At 39.1% G+C, this 23,383-nt stretch overlaps 3 long non-coding RNA genes and 1 pseudogene across 4 annotated transcripts in view; 1 reads left to right on the forward strand and 3 right to left on the reverse strand.

The window, feature by feature from the left end:
• Positions 1-23,347, reverse strand: part of LOC145789337 (uncharacterized) — a 29,091-nt pseudogene extending 5,744 nt beyond the window's left edge. The window contains exons 1-10 of the transcript XR_014364796.1: positions 23,264-23,347; positions 23,060-23,175; positions 15,998-16,097; positions 15,832-15,905; positions 15,411-15,482; positions 15,121-15,195; positions 5,951-6,075; positions 5,187-5,259; positions 3,954-4,015; positions 3,511-3,888 (exon numbers count right to left, since the gene is read on the reverse strand). The product of XR_014364796.1 is annotated as an uncharacterized LOC145789337 (transcript). The remainder of the gene's footprint in view (positions 1-3,510; positions 3,889-3,953; positions 4,016-5,186; positions 5,260-5,950; positions 6,076-15,120; positions 15,196-15,410; positions 15,483-15,831; positions 15,906-15,997; positions 16,098-23,059; positions 23,176-23,263) is intronic.
• On the forward strand, positions 1,100-1,475 carry LOC145822936 (uncharacterized). Its single transcript, XR_014364798.1, has 2 exons — positions 1,100-1,238; positions 1,332-1,475. It is a non-coding gene; the product is annotated as an uncharacterized LOC145822936 (long non-coding RNA).
• On the reverse strand, positions 7,090-7,517 carry LOC145822937 (uncharacterized). Its single transcript, XR_014364799.1, has 2 exons — positions 7,382-7,517; positions 7,090-7,344 (listed from the first exon to the last, which is right to left on the reverse strand). It is a non-coding gene; the product is annotated as an uncharacterized LOC145822937 (long non-coding RNA).
• Positions 9,053-13,092, reverse strand: LOC114268444 (uncharacterized). The gene is made up of 5 exons (XR_014364797.1): positions 12,663-13,092; positions 11,294-11,390; positions 10,104-11,147; positions 9,879-9,976; positions 9,053-9,630 (listed from the first exon to the last, which is right to left on the reverse strand). It is a non-coding gene; the product is annotated as an uncharacterized LOC114268444 (long non-coding RNA).
• Positions 23,348-23,383: the final 36 nt, after the last annotated feature.

The following is a 23,383-nucleotide window of genomic DNA, read 5'->3' on the forward strand; positions in this document are numbered from 1 at the left end:
CACTACACACTCCACTTCACCTATCTCCACTTCACCACACACTCCACTTCACCTAACCCACTATCACCTCCACTACACCTACTACCACATTTTATCTTTACTTTCACCTACTCCACTACACACTCCACTTCACCTATCTCCACTTCACCACACACTCCACTTCACCTAACCCACAATCACCTCCACTACACCTACTACCACATTTTCTTCTATATATAGATTGTATAGGAATTGTAATTAATCAATCTTGTAATACATCAACATTACATCAATCAATAATACAATCATTTCTCTTTATACATTAAATTTCTACATGGTATCAAAGCTAGGTTAAAAACTTAGTATTTTTCGCTTCACCGGCGGGCGGCAACCTCGCCTTGGCCGCCCGCCGGACCTCAACCTAGTCCGCTAGAATTTTCTACACATACCTTCATCCATCTTCACCACCACCACAAATGCCCACAACATCACAGCCCACCAGTTGCTACAAGTCTCTCTTCCCTGTGACCCCTGCTGCTGCTGGAATTGGCCTCTTTTGAATTCCATATTGCCAGGCATCTCTGGGATACTGCTGGTCAAGAAGACTATAACAGACTGAGGCCTCTTAGTTATAGAGGAGCTGATGTTTTCCTCCTTGCCTTTTCTCTAATAAGTAGGCCTAGCTTTGAGAATATATCAAAGAAATGGGTCCCTCAGCTAAGACATTATGCTCCATCAGTGCCCATTGTTCTAGTGGGGACCAAACTTGATTTGAGAGAAGACAAGCAATTCCAGATTGATTATCCCGGTGCATGTACAATTGCTACAGCACAGGGTGAAGAACTAAAGAAGCAAATAGGAGCCGTGGCATATGTAGAGTGCAGCTCCAAGACGCAGCAGAATGTGAAGGCTGTCTTTGATATTGCAATCAAGGTGGTTCTACAGCCTCCAAAACCAAAGAGAAACAAGAGGAGAGGAGAACTTTAGCTTCTTATCTCGATTACTTCAGCAGAACACAATGAATTCGGAACAAGTTCGTACTCAGATCATGGACAATACTTGCAGTGGATTCAAAAAGATCTGGAAAAAGGGTGGGATTTGAAGAGAGGGCAGTCAACTTGAGAACGATGTTGGTTGCTTTTGCAGATCACTGACTTTGGTTTAACAGATTGCTATAATTTCTCACAAGGTGCAGTGGCCTGCTGTCTGGTAGGTTGTTTGGCATCAAACCCTTCATCTACAGCTTACGGGAGTCGAAGGTAATACATTTCTTTTTTATTAGTGGTGATTTAAAATTATCATCTGAAGACCTTCAAGAGTTCACTGCAAGTTCCAAATGCCAAATAACTCAGGAACCAATGCATGGGCATCAAGACGCATTTTGGGCTGAATCGGTGAGCTGCATTTTCTCCATGACGCGATTTTTCTGGCTGAACTTTGACGTGTTTCACATTGATGAATTTGAGTGAAGAAAAAAGTACATCATATTTTATTCATCTCAGGGATCCACCCCGATCACAAATTTACACACACACACACAAAAAAAAAAAAAAAAAAAAAAAAAAAAAAAAAAAAAAAAAAAAAAAAAACACAAACAAACAACACCCACAGTGGGATTTTTCTCTACTCTGCCGCCGGTCTCTTCTTCTTGCCTCCGTCCTGGGCGGCCCTTGACGGTGTTGCCTCCGTGCTTCCTAAACCACCAAGCAAGTTGCCTCCTCCCTGCTCCTCCACTACAGCATATGGAGGACCTCCAAAACGGAACATCACGGTGGCCTTCCGCTTCAGCTCCTTGTTTTCTGCCCTTAGCACGCTTATCTCTGCTCGCGCATCCTTATACATGCGTTGGAGCAGAGCCAGCTGGGAGTTTAAATGCTGCACCTCATTTGTCCTACTCTGCAGCCGGTTCGACAAGTTTGTGACCGCCGTCATGCTTTCCACACATGCCTTCAAAGTATACTGATTGGCCTCCACATCCGACTGCACTGCCATTTTTTGCTCCACCGACCGCATCGGAAAGTTCAACGGAGCAAACCCTGGTGCGCTTGGTTGAGGTTCCAGTGCCACCGCACCAGTTGTCTCTCTTGTTGACTCATTGAGGTCGGGAAAGAGAGTGAGCAGACTCCGGGAAGATGAAGCCATTTTCTGGGCCACAGAATATTACAGAGTATCTCTCTCAGAAATCTCTCTCAGACAACAGAGTGTTACGGACTATCTCTCTCAGCAAAACGAAGAAGAGTTTTTGTTTTTTTCCGAGGTTTTTCGCAGCTTTTCTCTGCCTCAGCCTCAGCCTCTGTCTTATAGCCGAGGCAGCCACGCGCATCGCGCGCCTCTTATCACCAGCCGACAAACGGGCACGCAAGCCAAGGCGCCCACGTGCCTCGCCATCATGTCCGGCACACCTTTTGATGAATTGGGCACGCCTTTTGATGGCACATCTTTTGATAAAGTGGGCGCGCCTTTTGAGGGCGCGACTTTTGAGGGCTCACTATATATATCCATATATCTATATATTTGGGCAGCCTATATACACCATCATACAGTGTATTTTTTTATGGGTCCGACAAGACTCTGTAAACTGTCCCGACATTGATTCCGGTTAGCTCCTTTATGGGTCCGACAAGACTCTGTAAACTGTCCCGACATAGATTCCGGTTAGTTTCTACAAGGGTCCGACAAGACTCTGTAAACTGTCCCGACATTGATTCCGGTTAGTTTCTACAAGGGTCCAGCAAGACTCCGTAAACTGTCACAACATTGTCTTCTATAACGGTCCGGCATGACCCCATAAACTGTCTTCTACAAACGGTCCGACATGACCCCATAAACTGTCTTCTACAACGGTCCGACATGACCCCATAAACTGTCTTCTACAACGGTCCGACATGACCCCATAAACTGTCTTCTACATCGGTCTGACACCACCATACAGTGTCCTCTACAACGTTATGACACCCCATACAGTGTCTTCACCAACGGTCTGACACGACCATACAGTGTCTCCTATCCTTTTTTATTTTTATGTATTTTCTTGTTTTGTTACTCTCTCCAAACTCAAGTTGGTTAGTTTCTCTCCTCCTTGAGTTTGCGGGGGGCTGTTAGAATTTCCCATCTTTACCTTCACCTACTCCACTACACACTCCACTTCACCTATCTCCACTTCACCACACACTCCACTTCACCTAACCCACTATCACCTCCACTACACCTACTACCACATTTTATCTTTACTTTCACCTACTCCACTACACACTCCACTTCACCTATCTCCACTTCACCACACACTCCACTTCACCTAACCCACTATCACCTCCACTACACCTACTACCACATTTTCTTCTATATATAGATTGTATAGGAATTGTAATTAATCAATCTTGTAATACATCAACATTACATCAATCAATAATACAATCATTTCTCTTTATACATTAAATTTCTACACTTGTCTTTCTTTGATGATGTGTGAATAGTGAACCGAAAAGATGATGTGCATATCATGTACCATACAAGAGAAAATGGGGTCAATACCTTGAAGACTCCATTTTCAAGGAAAAAACAGATCGAACTTCCTTGGAAGAAGAAAGTGTGGCCAACAACTTTGCAAAGGATTCAAAAGTAGACGCCTCAGTAGGAACATCTAAGTATAATGAGTTATAACAGTAGGCTGTTAGGCATGCCACACTTTTTTTCAGAAATGAAATCCCTTTCTGTAGGTCCTGGTGCATTTCAACAGAATGTGGTGAAGCTGAAGAAAAATTGAAGCTACCGCCAGAAGAATCCAAACGGGTCTTCCTCTCAGATTCCATTGAAGCAACACCAAAATTACTTGAGCTTCTATCAGACCATGAAGCCTCTCCACCAACGGAGCAACTATTTTGGCACCGTATAAATAGTGGATATTCATTGCTGCATGACATTAATTATAGATCAATCCAACAGTTGATAAATCTAAGTAACCATATCAGTATTACCTTCTGGAAGACAGACAGGCATCCCAATAAGAGTCTCGTTGCCATATTCGGGAGCATGAACCCTGAAGCAAAATTATGGAATGAATACAATAGAGGTAATTAGATGAAGATTAGCACATGAAAGCACCAATTGTTGGTGTCTTGTTAATTTTTACAGCTTTAAATCCCGGTTTGTCATGAGACAACACAATTTCAAGATAAGATATTGAAGATTTAATTTGTATATGAAAATTATATCTCATAATCAAGGGTAAATTTCGCAAACAACAAAAAAGCAATGAAATTTCCTAGTGAAGCACCCTTTGGGCGATCTTTAAGCACACCATTCTGGACTAGAATATGCCTGGCAGTCAGACACATGCAAATCCCACTCAAGTGGGGCCTCTTAGAATTTTTTCAAAAAATAAAGACACCCATACTTGAGCTAGAATCAAGCCCAACTTAGAAGGAAGAAGATCATACTTTAAAAAAAGAAAACAATTTCTGATAAATCTAAGACTCAAATAAGGTAAGGAAACCAATTTTGATGCAATTTAAAAACCAAGTGTCCTGAAGTAATGCAACATGCTCATGTAAATAAACCTTGTAGTGTATTGAAGCATGTTTGCAATTATGGTGTTAGTTTTCAAGCCTAACACGCTTGTACATTTAACCTAGCCTACTAACCCATTACAACAGATCCGCAAGGGCAATACAAAAGACTGAAGTTTTGGGATACAGAATTGCCAACACTACCCAAATCATGTAATAATTATTTTTGTGTTATACAAACTAAGATCTCAACTTTAGAGTCTTCGATATTATGACACTTGTTAAATTTTAATTTTTTTTTTGATAAATACTCTTTAAATTTTAATATTATGTCCCATATTATATAGTGTATACAAAACTACAAAAAAATGGCTCCACTATGGGCCATGTAACCACGTTTACCTAAACTATATATTACACCATTGCCAAAGAATGGGCAACAATTTACATGCACATCACATCCAAGATTGTCATTATGGAAGGTAAAATTAGAATCAAGGTATCATAGCAGGCATATCTTATAATAATATCATAATATAAAAAGGTACCAATGGAGAGTACTCTCTCCACGATATTTTTCACTACACAAATGAAACTGGAATTTTTTGGTAAAAACTTAAGATAGTAAAAGAAATTTAAGACAAGATGCGAAGAATTTTTTTTTCTTTGGACACATATACATGGAGGTGCATCAAAGCTTACCGCAAAACCCAAGTTATGAAGTGCGGGTGCAGCAACATTGTGAACAACAAGATTTAAAAGTTGCACCATGTATCTGTGTTAAAGCCATTGATAACCATTAGTCAGTTTAAAACACAAGAACATTCAAGTTGAACATAAACAAACTAAAAAAGATAATTTGGTATGGGATATAAAGATAGTATGAAATACAATGTATATAAATCTCCGATACATCATAACAAGATGTTACATGCAACACACAATGGAATATCAGCAATGGAACTCTTCTTAGGAGTTCATTATCACATTAATAGATATCTAGTTGGCTGCAGTGCCAAAAAAAATAAATACTCTAAAAATGAAAACAAACAAGCTTCAAAATAAGGTGATACATAAATAGTCACAAGACTCACAACATTAATACTAAAAGCTAACTATTGTAAAAGAGAAACACCAGAAGATTATTAGAGCTCCTAGCAGCAATAAAGGAAGGGAATACATCCAAGATTCAGTGTTACTAAGTAAGTACATGAATATTGCTAGGCAGTAAACAAGTTGATCACTAATATTCTTCATTACATCCTACCTATCCAATCACGAAAATGAGTTATATTGAATCGAACCATCTTAATATAGTTCAAAGAAGGCCAACACGAAGAAGAAAAAAAAGTGACCAGATGTTGGATCAGATCTCATGGTGAGATCTTTATTATCATGAGTTGGCCAGTAACACACAATACACACAAAACAAAAAGTATAAAAAGAATTTAATTGAGAAAGATTACCCCAAAGAGGCAGCAAGTACTTCGGATGGAATTGAATGGGAATCAAGTCCTCTTGGTAAGCGTGCATTGCAGATTTGATCATACTGACCGCTAGACCCATCTTTTCTCTCTCCGTCTATATTTACCTACAGCATGAATGTAATATAGCTCATTTAAATCCAATAGACCAATCATCCTAACAAGAAGTTATTGCCTATATTAATAAACAATGCCGAGAAACTTTAAAAAAAAATTCCAAATATTCTCTGCAACCCATCTTTTCTTTCTCCGTCTATATTTACCCAGAGCATGGATGCAATATAGCTCATTCAAAACCAATAGAACAATCATCCTAACGACGAGTTATTGCCTACATTAATGAACAAAGCCAACAAACTTTAATTAATAAAAAATCCAAATGCTCTCTGCAATTAATCTTAAAAATATGAAGTTGAGAAATTAGAACCTTAAGAAGAATAAAGCATGAGATCGAATCAAAAATCAACCAATAAAACAAACCAAGACAAAAAAGGACTGTGCATTTTCTTTTTCTTTTTCTTTTTTCTCTTTTTAAAGGATATTTTTGTGCAATGATCTGAAGTCAGGATAATGGTATTGTATATTCATCTCATATAATCTTAGTAATAACCATATGAATATGATATAGCTACCTTTTTGGAATAACAACGCAACCATCACTACAGGAAATTTGACTTTTAGCAGCGTTTCAAAAACGCCGCTATATGATTGAAAAACGCTGCAATAAGTTTTTGCAACGTTTAATATTTTCGTCGTAGATACGGCCGCCGCAATAGCTTAGCAACGTTTCAAAGCGTCGCTAAAAACATTAGACGGCGTTTTTCAAAACGTCGCAAAATCTTTAACAGCTATCTACTTTTCCGTCACAATTAATATATGATGTAATGATGACGTCATTCAGTGGCGCTTTTTGAAAAAACGCCACCTTTTTTCATTTTTAATACTTACCTCAGATGTGATGTCATGATGACAACATTTAGTGACATTTTTTCCAAAAACGCCATTTTTTTTGGTTTTTTTTGATTTTTTTTAAGAATATAGCCCAATTAATTGAGAATTTAACTAAGAATAGAGATTGAGAATTAACTGAGAATTTATATAAATTTCACTAGGAACAGCGATTGAGAATTAACTGATAATTAATATAAAATAAAACAAATTGGCTCAAATTTAAATTACAATGCCAAATTGAAAACCATAAAAATTCTAGTTTATCTCCTCAGATATTTAACCCTACAACTTTCCAAATCTCAATCATATACTGTTACACAGTTTGAATTTTCTTCAAATCACCCCCTCATTTTTGTTATTTAGTGCAAATCTTCAAATCTTTACTTTGCAACTAGCAGAAGTTAGTTTGTTGACACTATAACAGCCTGTTCAAAAAAAAAATGAAAATGTGAGCACAGTTACTTGCACCAGTTCAATTATAAAGCCTGCACCCAAATTTGCAAATTCAAATCCAGAGAGAAGAAATAGTCAGCAAGATTATACAAGTTACTCATTCATGGGCCAACGCTTATTTAAGGAACAAGCTGGCCAATTTTAGAAATTACACTGCAGATTGGAACATCACCAATTTCTCTCTCCCTCGGGATGATATCCCCAAATTCGACCTCACAAAATAAGTGAAGGAAACAGCAAATTAAGTCAAAAGAAGAAGGAAGACCAGAAGCCAAACTCATAAAAGTGAATTATTGAGAAAAAACCAATGGCGTCGGTCTAGTGAAGGAACTTCCTTGAGAATGAACAATTGCCATTGAGCCTAGTTGGAGATTAGTCACACTTTCACCTACAGTCTCCACAATTCTAAGAAGGGACAATATAATTCTTACCAGAAGCATGCACAGAAGGAATCATGAATAACTATTTCACCACAGAACACAATAAATCTAACAAACTAAACAAACCATAATTTAAATAAATTATATGTATTCTCTACCTAAATTAAACAATACGCAAAACATAATTAAAGAGGGAAAATGGATCAAAAAGGGAAACAAATAAATGAAGCAACACAAGTATAACAAGGGTAAATAGAGTAAAAAGGGGATCAAAGGTTGAATAGAGGAATTTGAATTCATACCATGTCCTTTGCCCACTACATTCTGAGTAACATATTTTGAGATCTACTTAATGGCTTCCAACGATTTCCAAGATTAGCATTGTGCAACATAAGTTCGAATGCATCCCCTATGGACGCAAATTAACAAATTTCAAAATAAAAGGGGAAACATGAAGTTCTAGTTCACCTGCTCAATTAAAAAATTACTTTCAATAAAATAAACTAAATCCACATCATTATTCTTGCTCGCAGCCTATTGTCAATGTCATAAAAAAATTTAATTGGAAAAAAAAATTATTTGAAAAAAAATTATTTGAAAAAAAAATTGAAAACTGAAAACGTAAACTCAAAATGAGTTTTTTCCTCAAATTTATAAACTAAGACAACCATTTATAAACTAAAAAAAATTATCAAACAAGTTTTTATGATAGTTTTTAAAATTATTGTAAATATAAACTGAAAACTGAAAACGGCATAGTTACCAAAGCAACTTCAGATTTCAACTTCCTGGGACAATTGCTCCATGGATTATATAGAACTTTCTAAGGAAACTATAGCAACAATAAACAAGACAATAAATAAATAAGGTATAGAATAGAGAAGCATTAACTACTTCAATATCTGATTCTCTCGAATTAAAGCATGGAGTTACAAAGAATCACATAAAAAATAAATAATAAAATGTTGTAGAACATGCAAAATCCTAAAAATGCAAAACAAAATAGCGATCTAAGTCGAGAATTGGCGAGTTAAAGAGAAAATACCTCAATTGAGATGGTTTATATGACAAACATATCCAGGTCCACCATTGCTGCATCTGATAATCTACGATCAATTAGAATAAACCTTTAGATCATCTATTTTAATAAGTTGTCCAAAATATGAAATCAACTCAGATGTTTCAGTATTCTGATACTATGAATTTCCTCTGGACCATTTACCATGATTTCAAGGACTGCTCAAAATTAGGCACTTTGTCAAACAAAAATTTGTAACAAAATTAACACTTCTTAGAAATCACCACAGCAGAGATGATGAAATACAATATTATTCCACCTCAACAACTTTAATTTTAAGAATAAAACTTACAACAAAAAAAGGCCTTCTTTCATTGAGTTTGTCCTATCTACTTCTTCTTTTTCTTTCCTTTCTTTGATATTTGAACCAACATTTGACAAGAACAAATAACATGAATAAAACATATTTAGTCTTAGCAAAGGCATTCTAATGGCCGACTGACACTAAGAGACCATAGCTAGGGGAACAAATGGGATTAGATACTTGGAGAGATTTTCATAACAGCTTCAAAAGCTCAAGAGACACTGATAGGTCGACCTCACATAATCTTAAAACTAAAGCTAAAACCCTCTCTAGCACCAATTAGTTTTAAGAGAGACATGGTGAAAGCAATCTGTGTATTGCAGGTTACAGCCTAGGTAAGGTAAAAGAAAGAATGTAAGAGAGAGATTGGAAATGCATGTTAGGACTAGGAGTCAAAACAGACCTCCAGATCACGGCATTCCTCAAGAAGTCATCGAATCACGGCATTCCTCAAGAAGTCATTGAACCACAACCAGGCAAAGCTCTTTTGAATAAGCTGTAGTGATTAAACTAAAAAGTTTAAACCTCTGTTATTTTTTCAAGTGCTCTGAAAGCTTCGAATGGTAAACCAGAAAGAGAAATTAATTGCACATATTAACAGTATTAGATAAACTACCTTGTTGTATGGAGAGTGAAACACAAAATAGTCAGAATCATCAATTGAAAACTACCTTTCATTATTGTGAAATAATGCACAAAATACTGAGTTTTCATGAAAATTGACGGAAGTTCAGGGAGAATTACCGGATATTCACTTGCACGGTTGGGCTTGTAAAAATCATAGGCATGCGACATATGGTTTCCCCTGAATTTGCTTTCAAATGCTATAGGAGCATCAGGCCCTATAAGCATAGCAATAGCAGCTGTTAATTATTTGATTGATTGGGATGTCGGGCTTGGAAAAAATAAGTTCCAATTCACTGGTCACAATCAAGAGAGACATTAAAGATCCAAAGGATATAATCATACCGCACTGTCTGTGCAGACCACAAGTCCATAGCGTCCATCCCATGAACTACTCTCCACCCAATTGACACAGTTGAATAAAGCTGCAGTTCCACCATAGCAAGCATTGGTTGAGTCAACGCCTTCGATGTCAGTATTTCCAGTTTCCTGCTTGTTTCACAACACAAGAAAAGAATAAATTTGGGATAAAAAAATCAATAGAACATGCTGAACAGCAACAAAAAAATTCACTGTACGGCAAAATTTACAGCACAAGAACAAGACAAGCAATCCAGAAATGAATTCACTCAAACTAAAAAAACTTCTTAGTTTAATCAACCAAGGCTCAGCTTGGAGTACAAATCTGTAGAGGGGCAAGCAAGAGTTGTAAACTAGAAACTGAACCCGTAACAAATTTAATCAACCAAGGCTCAGCTTGGAGTACAAATCTGTCATAACTTTCAAAGAATATCTCGTCTACAGGTCCAAGTAGGTCTATGCCAGGCTTCAATTCCACCTCAGGGTTGTCAGTCTCTGCTTCTGTGGTAACAAAAGCAATGTATTTCCCTTTTGAAGCCACGTTGTGGGCATAGGGGCAGCAGAATAGATACCTGTAGCAGAAACAAGTAAATAAAAATAGCAGGTAGCCAGAATCAGAAGTTTTTGGTAAAACAATAACATTACTCCCCCATCTTCTGACAGAACTTTAGACATCCCGCTAGATCCCTCATCCCATTTCCATCTCCCAGTAAATAATAACATTGTGTTAGAAAACTAAACTACAGTATCAATTTAAATGGAACACCACGAAACTACTACAACCTCCTATATTATATGCAGTCCAAATAATCAATTATGTGAGAACATTCCTTTTCTAATCATTCTTTGTTTGGTAAACATTTCAGATATCAGACTTTACAAGTACATCTTGTCTCCATAACCACCACCACTAATCACCTCACTGACCCAGTTACACTGGTGAATAATATTATAGCTGATTCACCATCCAATCAGCAGCTCAAAATCGCATAAATCATTCTGAAATGAAAGATGATGATCCTAAATTATCTGCGGTCAAGAAATTGCAGAAGCCCAAATTTAATCACCCAGGTATGATTAATTCATTCTGCTACGGCTATATTCTTGAACATCAAAGTTATGAATGGTAACAACAAATCATGCTAATAAAAATAGGGTGTCTATGACAAACTTACCATTCATTTCTTTTAGTGCTGCTGCAAGATCTAAAGGGTTGGCAAAACTAACAAATCCATAGCCCTTGGTTTTGCCAGTACACTTATCTTTGACAACCTATGACAATGGAAAAATGCAGGCACATATTTTGATTAATGCCCAAACGTGTAAGAAATACAAACCTTCCTCAAAATATAAGAGAAGAAGAAAAGATTAGAAGATATTGCAGCAATTATAGGCATACACCACATACCAGACAAACGACATACATGAAGGCAATAATAGCACAAAGGAATAAAAGGATAATGGGATGCATAAAATGATACATGCACAGCTATGGCCCACCAATGCATTGGCTAATGGCTGATCAAATGATCTACTCATAAATACAAACACCAAGCAAGAAACAAAGGTAAATGGATACATGCAAACCAGATACAAAATAGAATGGGGAATTGCAAGACAGGAACAACAACCATGATATCACAAATGTATGGTCTCTCTTTTTCTATTAAGAGAAGGATGCAGTATGAGAAATTGCCTACCAAAGTGTGTAATTATCATAGAAAACCATGCGTGGACCAACTCAGGTTAATTGCACATACAATGATTTTCGTTCTATAGCAAGTAGTAAAACAAAATTTTCAGTTCTATGTTATCATTTGATGGTAAATGGAATCGCTTATCATCACAACTTTAACAAAGCACTTCACAAAAAAGCAGAACAACTTTTGGAGACAATCTAAATTAGAAAATCGTTTCATGTCCCTACTAACCATGTTCATCCACATGGTCATCACTTGGAAATAAAGCAATCATTTGACACTAGCTGGAGAAGATGAGCATCTCACTTAAGATCCCTCTATTTTTCATTTAACTTATTCCATCCACAAGGGCAACAATCAGAAAATAAATTGCAAAACATGCAGCATTTGCCAAAGCCTCAAATCTGCAGTTTTCAAAGAACAACAAAACAAGCGCTGGAACAGCCGTGAGGAAGCAACAAAATAAGCAAGCAACTTTATCAACAATTAAAATATCATTCACTAAAATAATATTGCCACACTAATGTCACAGAAGCACATTGTATAGACCACGGCTTGAGTTTTGGATTGGTTGAATTTGTATGAAAGTAAATATAAATAAATGGTGGACCAATGTGTAGCAATACATTTGGAAGACACAGATCAAAATAATTAAAGAAGAAAAATTAATCATTATCATGATTCAACCCATTTTAAGCTCATGATCTCAAGAAAGAGCTAAAAAATTTATAAACTACAATCAACTACAATCATACAACTTTATTTATAATAATAGAAGACCAAACACCGATTAACAGATCTAATTTGACAATGAGAAAGTAGAGATTCAAACTCGAACACTTACATGATATCGATTTTGGATTTGCGATTTGCAAACTCTCTAATAGCGAGAGAGATCGAGTTGGAGTTCAATTAGCCTCGAGATCGACGTGATTGATGAAGAACAACTATTTTTTCCCATAGGAGTACTCCAGAGATGTACTTTATGGGCAACAATCGTCAATCACCTAGCAGAGGAGTACATCCAGAGATCGACGCGATTGATGAAGAACAGCGAAGAGAGTGAGATCTAAGTGAGATCGATGATATAACGCGATTGATGAAAAATAGTGATTGATGAAGAATAGCGAACAGCGAAGACCTCGAAAGTTCGATCGCGAGAGAGAATAGCGATGTGTGACAGAGTGAGATCTGTGAGAGTGAGATCTGAGTATGAGGAGAGATAACGGAGTATGAGAGTTCTAACGGTGACCCATTTGTTTGTTTGTTTTTTTTTTTTTAAGTGAACCACTGAAACACGGAGGGGTCTGTTATGTGGAGTAAAACGTGGCATTTTTTTAAAACGTCGTTGTATGAACGCCATTATAACCCGTTTTTCCTGTAGTGCATCTTCCACAAGCTTTTCTTTAATGTGTTGAATTTTGAACTGTATTGTTACTAAGGTGAATTACTTTGTAGTTCCTATCTAACACCATCAAAGGGCCAACAAAATGAAAGATGGAAAAGATAGGCATAGAATACAAAAGTTACTGAAAAACAATGCATAAGTTGATCATACAGCTCTTTACAGATTGGAGTCTAGGAGTCGCAGAACAAATTTGGGCTACTAACCCCAAATAGTTATAAACTTAGAACAAGGCCCCCTGAAAACTAAACATTAATCCAAAAGGTAGACAAGATAGCCTGGATCCCATCTCAGGCAGAAGCAGGAGTTAGTTCAACTCATCCCTTTAGGGCTACCTCAGGGGAGTTATCCAGGTAATTAGTTGGTGCAAATGGAACAGGGGACTACATGTGTTCTAGGAGACAATTGTATGCCCTTTGAGGCCCAAATTCCTTGCTGGAAAGGAAAAAAATAGAGAAAGAATGCAGAACATAATATAGATAGTTCACTTCACCTCTTAAAACAAAGTGGAGTATTTGAAAACTAAAAACAATGGACCACCAACATCGAGTTCTAAAAGGCATTCAGATTCATATTCAATTAGATACACTTGATTAATGACACCAGCACTAGAAAATTTGTCAATCTTATTAAAACATGACAAGTAACAGAAAAAATGAAGTGATAACATATTATACTTGTCTATGAAGCACGGACACCTCTCCGAGGGCTCCGTACCAGTGTCGGACACGTGTCGGACACGGACACGCGTCGGACACGCGGTGGACACGTGTCCGACACGCACTAGAGAGTGTCCAATTTTTTTTTTATTTTTTCTGAAGCCGGACACGTCCAGGACACGTTATGGACACGCACGGGGCCAATTTCAGAATTTACAAAACATTTTTAGGGTCAATTTCAGAATTTATAAAATATTTTTGGGGTCAATCTGTAAAAAAGCAAAAAAAATTCTGTTTGCCCTAAATCAAAAGCCCTAAATCGATCTAAGAGGTTAGTAGAGAACAAAAAGAGAAAGAGAGAAGGCAGATAACAGAGGAGAAAGACAACCTGGTCGCTCGTCAGTCGCTCGTCCGTCGCTCGTCGTCGCTCCTCAGCCGTCGCTCGTCGTCGTAAGGTACACCTTCTTCTTCCTTCCTCAGCTTCGGTCTTCTTCCTTCTTCTTCTGGTCTTCGCCAGTCGATGTTTCTCTCTCTGTCTGTCGAGGTCTCCTCTCTCTCTCTCTCTCTCTCTCTGTGAGTCTTCTTCTGGTCTTCTCCTCCGTCTTCGACTTCGGTCTTCTATTTTTTTTTTCTATTATTTCAGAATATATATATATATATATATATATATATTTATTAACAACTTCGGTCTTCTTCTTCTTTTTTTTTTTTTTCTATTATTTCAGAATATATATATATATATATATATATATATTTATTAATTAGTTTTGTTAATAAGTTATTTCAGAATATATATATATATATATATATATATATATATATTTATTAATTAGTTTTGTTAATAAGTCTTTTTTTATAATATGTATTTATTTCAGAATATATATATACATATTTATTAATTAGTTTTGTTAATATTTCTTTTTTCAGAATATATATATATATATATTATTAGTTTTGTTAATATATATATATATATTTTATTAATTTTGTTAATTTTAATAATAATGTGTGTTTATTAATTATGTTATTTCAGTGTTTTTTTAATTATTTTTTAATAATTTTATGACATATAATAAATAAAATTAATTATATATATTGAACGTGTCCCCAGCGTGTCGTGTCCCCCATTTTTTGAAAATTTGCGTGTCGGCGTGTCCGTGTTGTGTCCGTGTCGTGTCGCGTGTCCGTGTCCGTGCTTCATAGATACTTGTAGAGTAACCACTCCTTAAAGGGCTTACCCGACGTTGTGGGAACTTGCATATCTGTTTGATAACAACTGACCGTTTGTGAAGACGTTCCGAGGTAATGGCCATCTGCAGTTCATAAATATCCTAAGCATTAAATACAATAAAACATTAAAGACAACAACAGATTACAAATACATCCCTACACAATATCTTTTGACCTGTTGAAGAATATAATGTTTTGGTCAGGGTCAGCCTCCAGTGGAGCACAACTCATATGATAAATATCACAGATAAGAGAAGTAACCAAAACATAAAATCTGATAATGAAAAACGATATTCACGTGCCCCAAGCTCTGCGTATAGATGAGATTAGGATAGAACTTTTCCAGTTGTTCGACACGATTTCTTTCCAACTGTAACACGAAGTCCAAGACAACTAACATCACTAACGATCAAGGAATAGAATAACAACAAAAATAATATACCACAACCTTAACAATATGGATATATTGACGGATATCGCACAATATCGATATTGATTCACATAAATTGGAGAAATTAAAAAAGTATCATAAAATATTGTGGATGAGATCGACGTCTTGAAAATATGGATATGCCAATGGAATTATGAATACATTGCAAATATCATAGAAATTTTACACTGCTTATAATAGCAAAGAAAATTCACATCATGACATAGAGAATAGTACTTATATTTTAATTAACCATATAATTACATAAATCGAATGAAAAATCTGTTACCGTAGTCCTGGCTGATTCAAGCAACTCATATTTGACTTTTAGATCATATGACATCTTCTCAACCTTACCCTTCCCTAAAAAAACATCAATTAGTCTAGCAAGCTCAGAACGTAAAATCTGGGCACTGCTCAACCTAAATTGCAAGCAACAGTGCAAGGTAACCAACCTTGTGAATATTGTTCTCTTCTAGATTGGAGCTTCTCCCTCAATCCTGCAAGTTTCTCATTTTGAAGCACTCTCCAACTAAGCTGATCCTCTGCCTTACCCTGATGAAGGTTAAGAAATCAAACTTGAGAAGTAAGCATGTTAACCAGGGATGCACTGGACCAGAATGAGAAAGAATTTAGATTAATTGTGCATGCCATTTTATCAAAATGCCAATGGAAAAAGCAGCAACAATGGAGTGAACAAAATCAAACTAGAAGAAAAATCAAAGACACCGTATCTAAAAGGAAACCATTGAATATGAGATGATCAAATAGAAGGAGCTACACATTAAGGGTTAGATTTTTCCATTTGGGCTTTTAAAGCATATGAGGTGATCAAATAGCATTTACAATAACCCATTTGTTTGTACCCTCATTGTCCACATTGTGGGTAACTCTCTAGAGGACAAGGAAGACCAATGTAGACAGAGATAGTAAGGAAATACACGTTAACACATGGTTTAACTAAAATTATGGCCCTTGATTGAGCATAATGGCAAAATAGGATTCATTTAGCTTACCTTAAATAACGCTTTGTTGAGTAGGCAAGTATCAATCTCAATTTAGATATGTTGATAAATCCATTTTAAGCAACAACTTTGACTTACAACACCTTTCTCTAGTCTCTTAAAATGAGCCAAGTAGTCAACCATCTTAATTCAGTGAGCCCCTATTTCAAGTATTTGAAGCTGCAGCTATTTAGATTGTGGACCAAGGGTTCGTTTCGTATCTGAGAATTTTAGCCAAAAAATCAAAAAAAAATATACAAAAAAGTCAAAGATTCAATCCCATTTTCCCTACTTTTTGCACGTTTTTTCATACAAAGCCAAAAGTCATTCCCAAACATTTCAGTTTTTTTCACTTCATATTTTAGCCAAAAAGCCGGAAATCACTAAAAAAGCGACTTCCCAAACGAACCCCTAAATGAGAGAACTCCCATATCCTTCAAAGGTTTTTGTACAAGTCCCTCCCAACCATATCCCCAAAAGTGGACATGGGTATGAAAATCTGCTCCCTCCGTGAGCCCATCGTCACCACAACTTGCATTGGTGTTGGAGGGGTTCAAATTGGGGGATGAGTGGGTGTCCCGATCTATTGGAAGGCACAACCAGGTGGTTCCTGGGAAGGCTATATTACCGGTGGGTTAGTGTGTCTCTGACAAGGAAGTCGTAACACCTACCTCTACGGTGGAGTGGTTCAGGCTAATTGATAGGTCCTTGGTGGGTAGGGTGGGTGGAGGAGGTGCAAAGGGAGTGGGTTTTGGGCCAATGCGGGACTGGGTTAGTCGTTGGTGGAAGTTTTCAGGCCCGGTGGAAGTGCGATCGGTAAGGGGCCAAGCTTTCTTGTTTGTTTTTCCAAGCTTTCTTGTTTGTTTTTCCAACGCAGCGTGAGGCGGACTCTGTGTTGAAGCGACGATGGACGTTTGACGGGTATGATTTGAGTTTGGAATGGTGATCACCTTTGGCTCTTTGTGCTTCAAGTCAGACGCCGGCTTCAGCAAAGAGTGTTTGGATTCGTCTGATGGGCTTGCCTTTACATCTGCGTGGTGATGCGATGTATCGAGATGTTGGCGATCGGTGTGGAGGCTTCGTGGAGGTTAATGAATCCTTAGCTGATTTGGATTGTGTTCGATTGCGTATTCGAAACTCTGAATCTACTCCGTCGCATATCTCCCTCTGATGGGGTTTGTGGCTGTTCTCACTTCCGGTGTGGGTGGAGGCAGATCCGTCAATGGTGCCGTTTTCGCCGCTGGTAGGATTGTCTGTTGGTGTGTCGTTGGATTTGGTAGGGCGTGATTTGGTGATATCTGATTGGACTGAATCGAGCAATTCGGGGGTGGAGGTAATGTCTACGGAGATTTGGGAGGTTTTCTAAGGGTACAGGCCAGCTGGGTAGGTGCTGTTTGGGAGAAAAAGGGAGTGGGCTCTAAGGGTCATTTTTCGGCCCAAACAATCTTCGGTCTGGATGAGTGCAAACAGGCTTTGGCTTTGGCTTGTAAAAATGGTTTGGGCCTCTTAGGCATTGGGACCAATTTGGTGGGCCAATAGGCCTCCAAGGATAGGATGAGTTCTTCTGGATTGGGTCAATCAAACCCGAACACATTGGAGCAAATTAACCTAGTTCTGAATCTTCTCTCCACGAGGGAGTGTGACGGTTGTGGGTTTCAACCGCCGATCGATCTGTTAGGGTCTTTGTCGCAATAGCCTTCGGGGCGTGCAGGCTTGACATCGCCTGACTGTCGTCAGGCAAATGATGCTGGTAGTATGGATGTGTCGCCGAGTCAGGGCTCGTAGTGGTCGGAGGGCGAGTTGGGAGATTGTCGACAGGCTAACAGTGCTGGAAAGGTGGTTTTGTCGACTGGCTAGGATGAGCGCACAGACGTGATGGGTGTTGACGACACTCGTTGGACACATATGGCGGCAGAGTTGGCTATGGTGGTTCGGCCAGAGGCTAGGTTTGCGATACCGGATGTGGTGACTGCAGTGGATGTTGATGTTGAGCCTGAGATAGTAGTGGACTTCCAGGGAGATGATCCTCCGCAACCAAAGGAGGATTCGGTTTGGGTATTGTCCCGTATTTTCGAGGTTAGTCAGTACCTGGGTGTTTCCTTTGAAGGTCTTGAGGCTTTCAATTTGTTTTCTACCATAGAGGAATCCTGGCGAAAGGGAGCTCCTTTGGGACAGTAGGTGTGATCTGAAGGTCAGAAACAAAAAAATTCTAGGGAGTTGCGTAATTTGGAATGCTCTATAAATTATAATCAAGACAAAGGAGGGAAGGGCAGGGGTGGTCGAAAAGGCCGTGGAACTCAATTATTGTGGTCGTGCAGTTAAAAACTTTGTCATAGGAATGTAAGTGGTTTGAATGATAGAGGGAAAAAGGTCTTGGTTCGATCTCTGTTACGTAGTGCCAGGGCTGATGTAGTGTGTCTTCAAGAAACAAAGATGGAGCGCATTAGAGGGGAGACTGTCAGGGAGCTTTGGGGGGGGGCGCTTTGTGGATTGGACTTTTTTACCGTCTTTGGAGGTGGCTGCGGGTGTCCTTCTGTGCTGGGACCGGCGGGTAGTGGAGAAGGAAGATGTAGAGGTGGGGGCTTTTTCGCTGTCTTGTTTGTTTCGTTGTGTTGCAAATGATTATCGTTGGACATTCACCGGGGTTTATGGCCCCGTTCGACGCTCGGATCAGGTTACGTTTTGGGAGGAGCTACAGTCTATTGCTTTTCGGTGGAGGGTTCCTTGGTGTGTGGGTAGGGATTTCAATATGGTGCGGTGCATGGCAGAGAAGCATGGGGCGACCTCAGTGTCTGGTTCAATGGGAGCTTTTTCTTCATTTATTGATGAGATGGATTTAGTGCGCTTGCTGCTTCAGGGGAGTTGTTATACTTGGTCTGGGGGCAAGGCGATGTCCCGTCTTGATAGGTTTTTGGTGACTGGAGATTGGAAGGGGCATTTTTCACAAGTGCTTCAACTACAGTTGCATCGTCTTGTATCAGATCATTGGCTAGTTTTGTTAGACAGTGGGGGGATTAGTAGGGGTCCGTCGCCATTTCGATTTGAGAATATGTGGCTTTTGTCTAACGGCTTTGGGGAGAGAGTGAGGGAGTGGTGGGGCAATTATGCTGTGTTTGGGAATCCTAGTTGTCATCTAGCCCAAAAATTGAAGCGTCTCAAGTAGGATCTGCAACAATTGAATAAGGAGGTGTTTGGCAAGTTGCAGACTCAGAAGGTGAATATTTTGGCAATATTGTAGAGGCTGGATGAGAAAGAGGATAGGGGTATTCTATCTGAGGAGGACATGGCTCGTCGGGATGCGGCTCGAAAGGATTTTGGTCATATGGCTCGTATGGAGGAGATTAGTTCTCGCCAGAAATCGAGATGTTTATAGTTGAAGGATAGGGATCAAAATACGAGCTTCTTTCACCGTATGGAAAATGCGCATCGGCAAGTGAATCAAATAGGGAAATTGCAGGTGAATGGGGTGGTGTTATCATCCCCGGAGGAGATTACGGGGGCCATAGTGGGTTTTTATGAGTTTTTATTTCGGCCTGTTGAGGGTGTTTGGCGGCCAATGTTGGATGTGGTTCCATTTGATGTTATTCCAGAGGCGGATTGTCTTTTGTTGGAGAGAGTGTTTTCGGTCGAAGAGGTGTATAAGGCGTTGCGGAGTATGCCTGGAGATAAGGCGCCTAGGCTTGACAGTTTTTCCATCGCTTTTCTCCAGCACTGTTGGGGAGAGTTAAAGAAGGATGTGATGGCTATGCTTGAGCAGTTTCACCGAACGGGACAATTTGAGAGGAGCTTGAATGCCACTTTTATTCTGTTAATTCCCAAGAAAGGTAGAGCAGAAGATATTTGAGACTTTCGACCTATCAGTCTTTTGGGTAGTGTGTATAAGTTGTTGGCCAAGGTTTTAGCGAATCGGCTCCGGGAGGTGCTAAAGGGGGTGGTGTGTGAGTCTTAGAATACTTTTGTAGGTGGTAGGCAAAGTTTAAATGCAGTTTTGGTGGCCAACGAATGCGTGGATTCGAGGTTGCGACAGCGAAAGGCAGAGTTAATGTGTAAATTAGATATTGAGAAGGCATATGACAATGTTAGTTGGGAGTTTCTCTTGTATATATTGGAGAGGATGGGTTTTGGGGCTAGATGGTAGCGGTGGATACATTTTTGTATTTCTACTGTGCGGATGTCTGTGTTGGTCAATGGTTCTCCAGCAGGTTTTTTTCCCCACATATAGAGGCCTTCGGCAGGGTGATCCTCTTCCTCCGTTGTTGTTTATTCTGGTTATGAAGGCTTTAGGGCGTTTGTTGTCAAGGGCAGTTCATAGCGGTCTATTGCAGGGTTTCGAGGTGGGTTCTAGACCATCTTCTTTGGTCGTCTCCCATCTTTTTTATGCAGATGATGCTCTTGTTTTTTGTGATGCAGACGCTGGTTAGATTGGACACCTTCGGTGTGTGTTGTTGTGTTTTGAGGTTGTGCCTAGTCTTCGGGTTAATCTCTCAAAGTCTGAATTAATTCCAGTAGAAGAAGTGGTTCGGTTTCCGGTATTGGCCGCGATTTTGGGTTGTAAAGTGGCGTCTCTGCCAATTTCGTATCTTGGTCTTCCTTTGGGTGCTTCTTTCAAGGCCCTCGGGGTGTGGAACAAAGTGGTGGAGCGTGTGCAGCGACGGTTGGCAGGGTGGAAGCATTAATATTTATCTAAAGGCGAGAAGATTACATTGGTAAACAGTGTCTTGTCGAGTATCCAGACTTATTTTATGTCGGTTCATGTGGTCCCAGTGGCAATTGCGAAGCATATTGAGAAGTTGCAGCGGGATTTTCTCTGGGACAATACGGGGGAGGGTTCTCATTCTCATTTGGTGGCTTAGGATCGGGTCTGTCGTCCTAAGGAGTTAAGGGGTTAGGCGGTTGGTTTTGTTTAATTTGGCGTTAGTGGATAAGTGGTTGTAGCGCTTTGTGGGGAACGGGAGCATCTTTGGAGGAAGGTGGTTGTGGCCAAGTTTGGTCTGGGGAGAAGGGGGTGGTGCTCGGGTAAGGTGGGACACTCTCATGGGTGTGGTGTCTGGAAAAGGATTTGGTTGGGCTGGGCAGAGTTTTGACGGAGGATTCAGTTGAAGGTAGGATTGGGCAATAGAGTTCTCTTTTGGCGTGACAAGTGGTGTGGGGTTACCTCTCTAGAGCATCAGTTCCCTATGATTTTTGGGATTGTCGAGGATTGCGAGGTTATGGTGGAGGCAGTTCAATCAGGGCAAGGTCAGTCGGTGGTATGGAATGTGCGGCTGCGTCGTGAGGTTCAGACTTAGGAGGTGGATCAGTTAACGGAGCTGTTGGGTTTTTTATACGGGATGCAACCTGGGAGTGCAGGGGAAGATTCTATGGTTTGGGTTTGTCCCAATTCTCAGGAGCTTTTCTCTGTGTCTTCCTACTATGGTGCACTCGTTCATGTTGATACGGTTTTTTTTCTTGGAAATGTGCCTGGGTGTTAGGCACGCCTTCCAAGGTAGCTTTCTTTGTGTGGACGACAGCCTTAGGACATATTCTGACAATTGATAATCTGATGGGTCGTGGGCATATACTGGTGAATTAGTGTTGTTTGTGTGGTAGTGCTGCTGAGTCGATAGACCATTTGCTCATTCACTACCCAGTTACTTACAGGCTCTGGATGTTTATTATGGGGATTTTTGGTTTGGTTTGGTTTGGTTTGGGTGCAGCCCGGTTTAGTGTTGGTTGTCTTGCAAAGTTGGGCTGGGGGGAGGGTTGGGAGGAGACGTCGGAAGGCGTGGCTGATTGCCTCTCACTGTTTAATGTGGCTTATTTGGTTGGAGCGTAACAGGCGTGTATTCCAAGGGGTGTCTCAGTCGATTTCTCGGTTGGAGCGGCGGGTTTTTTTGGTGTTATATAGTTGGGTTACGGGATCAGTTGATCCAGATGTTTTAGCTTATGTTGATTTCATAGAGGATTTGATAGCTTAGCATTGTTTCATTGGGGCTTTCAAATTTGTATTATTTACATCCTCTTGATGCTTTTCTAATAAATTTACTTATTTATCAAACAAAAAAAAAAAATATTGGATTTACTTTTTCATGATATCCACAGTTGTACATCTTATACATCACGATGATCATACTTCCTCACAAAGAAAAATACATGAGACAGAAAACCGAATTAAACAGATTCACTAAAACTGACATTTCAATGACCAAAAGCCTCAAATATAAATTATCACTGGATAAGTTCGAATCCAAATGGTTATTGCACACGACGGAACAAGATAACCCACTGATATTCAGGCTAAGTTTGGGCATCTTCAAAAAAAGTCAAAAAGTCGCTATCTTATTTAAGTCACATCATCTTATTTAAGCCACATCACCTCTCTACCACATCACCTCTCTACCACATCACTTCAAACCCAACTCATATTTCATAAAAAATAAAAAAGTACACTTATTTAGAATATCCCACACAACCCCTCACATAAAAATAACAAGAGGAAATAATCTAACAAGTTCAAAAGGAGCAGAATCAGACCTTTGCCACAAGCAGTTCACTCAATCTCAAATAAAGTAATCCCGTCGGTTCCTCAATGACTTCAAAGTAGTGCTATACTCATTTAATCTGTATATAACAAACAGCATACAAAATACCTCATAATTCGCCGGCCCATTGCACAAATGTTATAATTATTTTGGGAATAAGATTATAGAATTTTGATACTGAATTTGGAGAAATCACCTGTAATTGACACAGAGTGCAAATGGAAGCAAGATTTGAGGTCTCACAAACAGCACAGCTGCTGCTAGTTTTTCTCGCCATCATCTAACGAAAAATTCACAAACCCTTATTGACACCATA

This window comes from Camellia sinensis, chromosome 3 (assembly GCF_055761805.1).
Source record: "Camellia sinensis isolate YWXY chromosome 3, ASM5576180v1, whole genome shotgun sequence".
Taxonomy (NCBI): domain Eukaryota; kingdom Viridiplantae; phylum Streptophyta; class Magnoliopsida; order Ericales; family Theaceae; genus Camellia; species Camellia sinensis.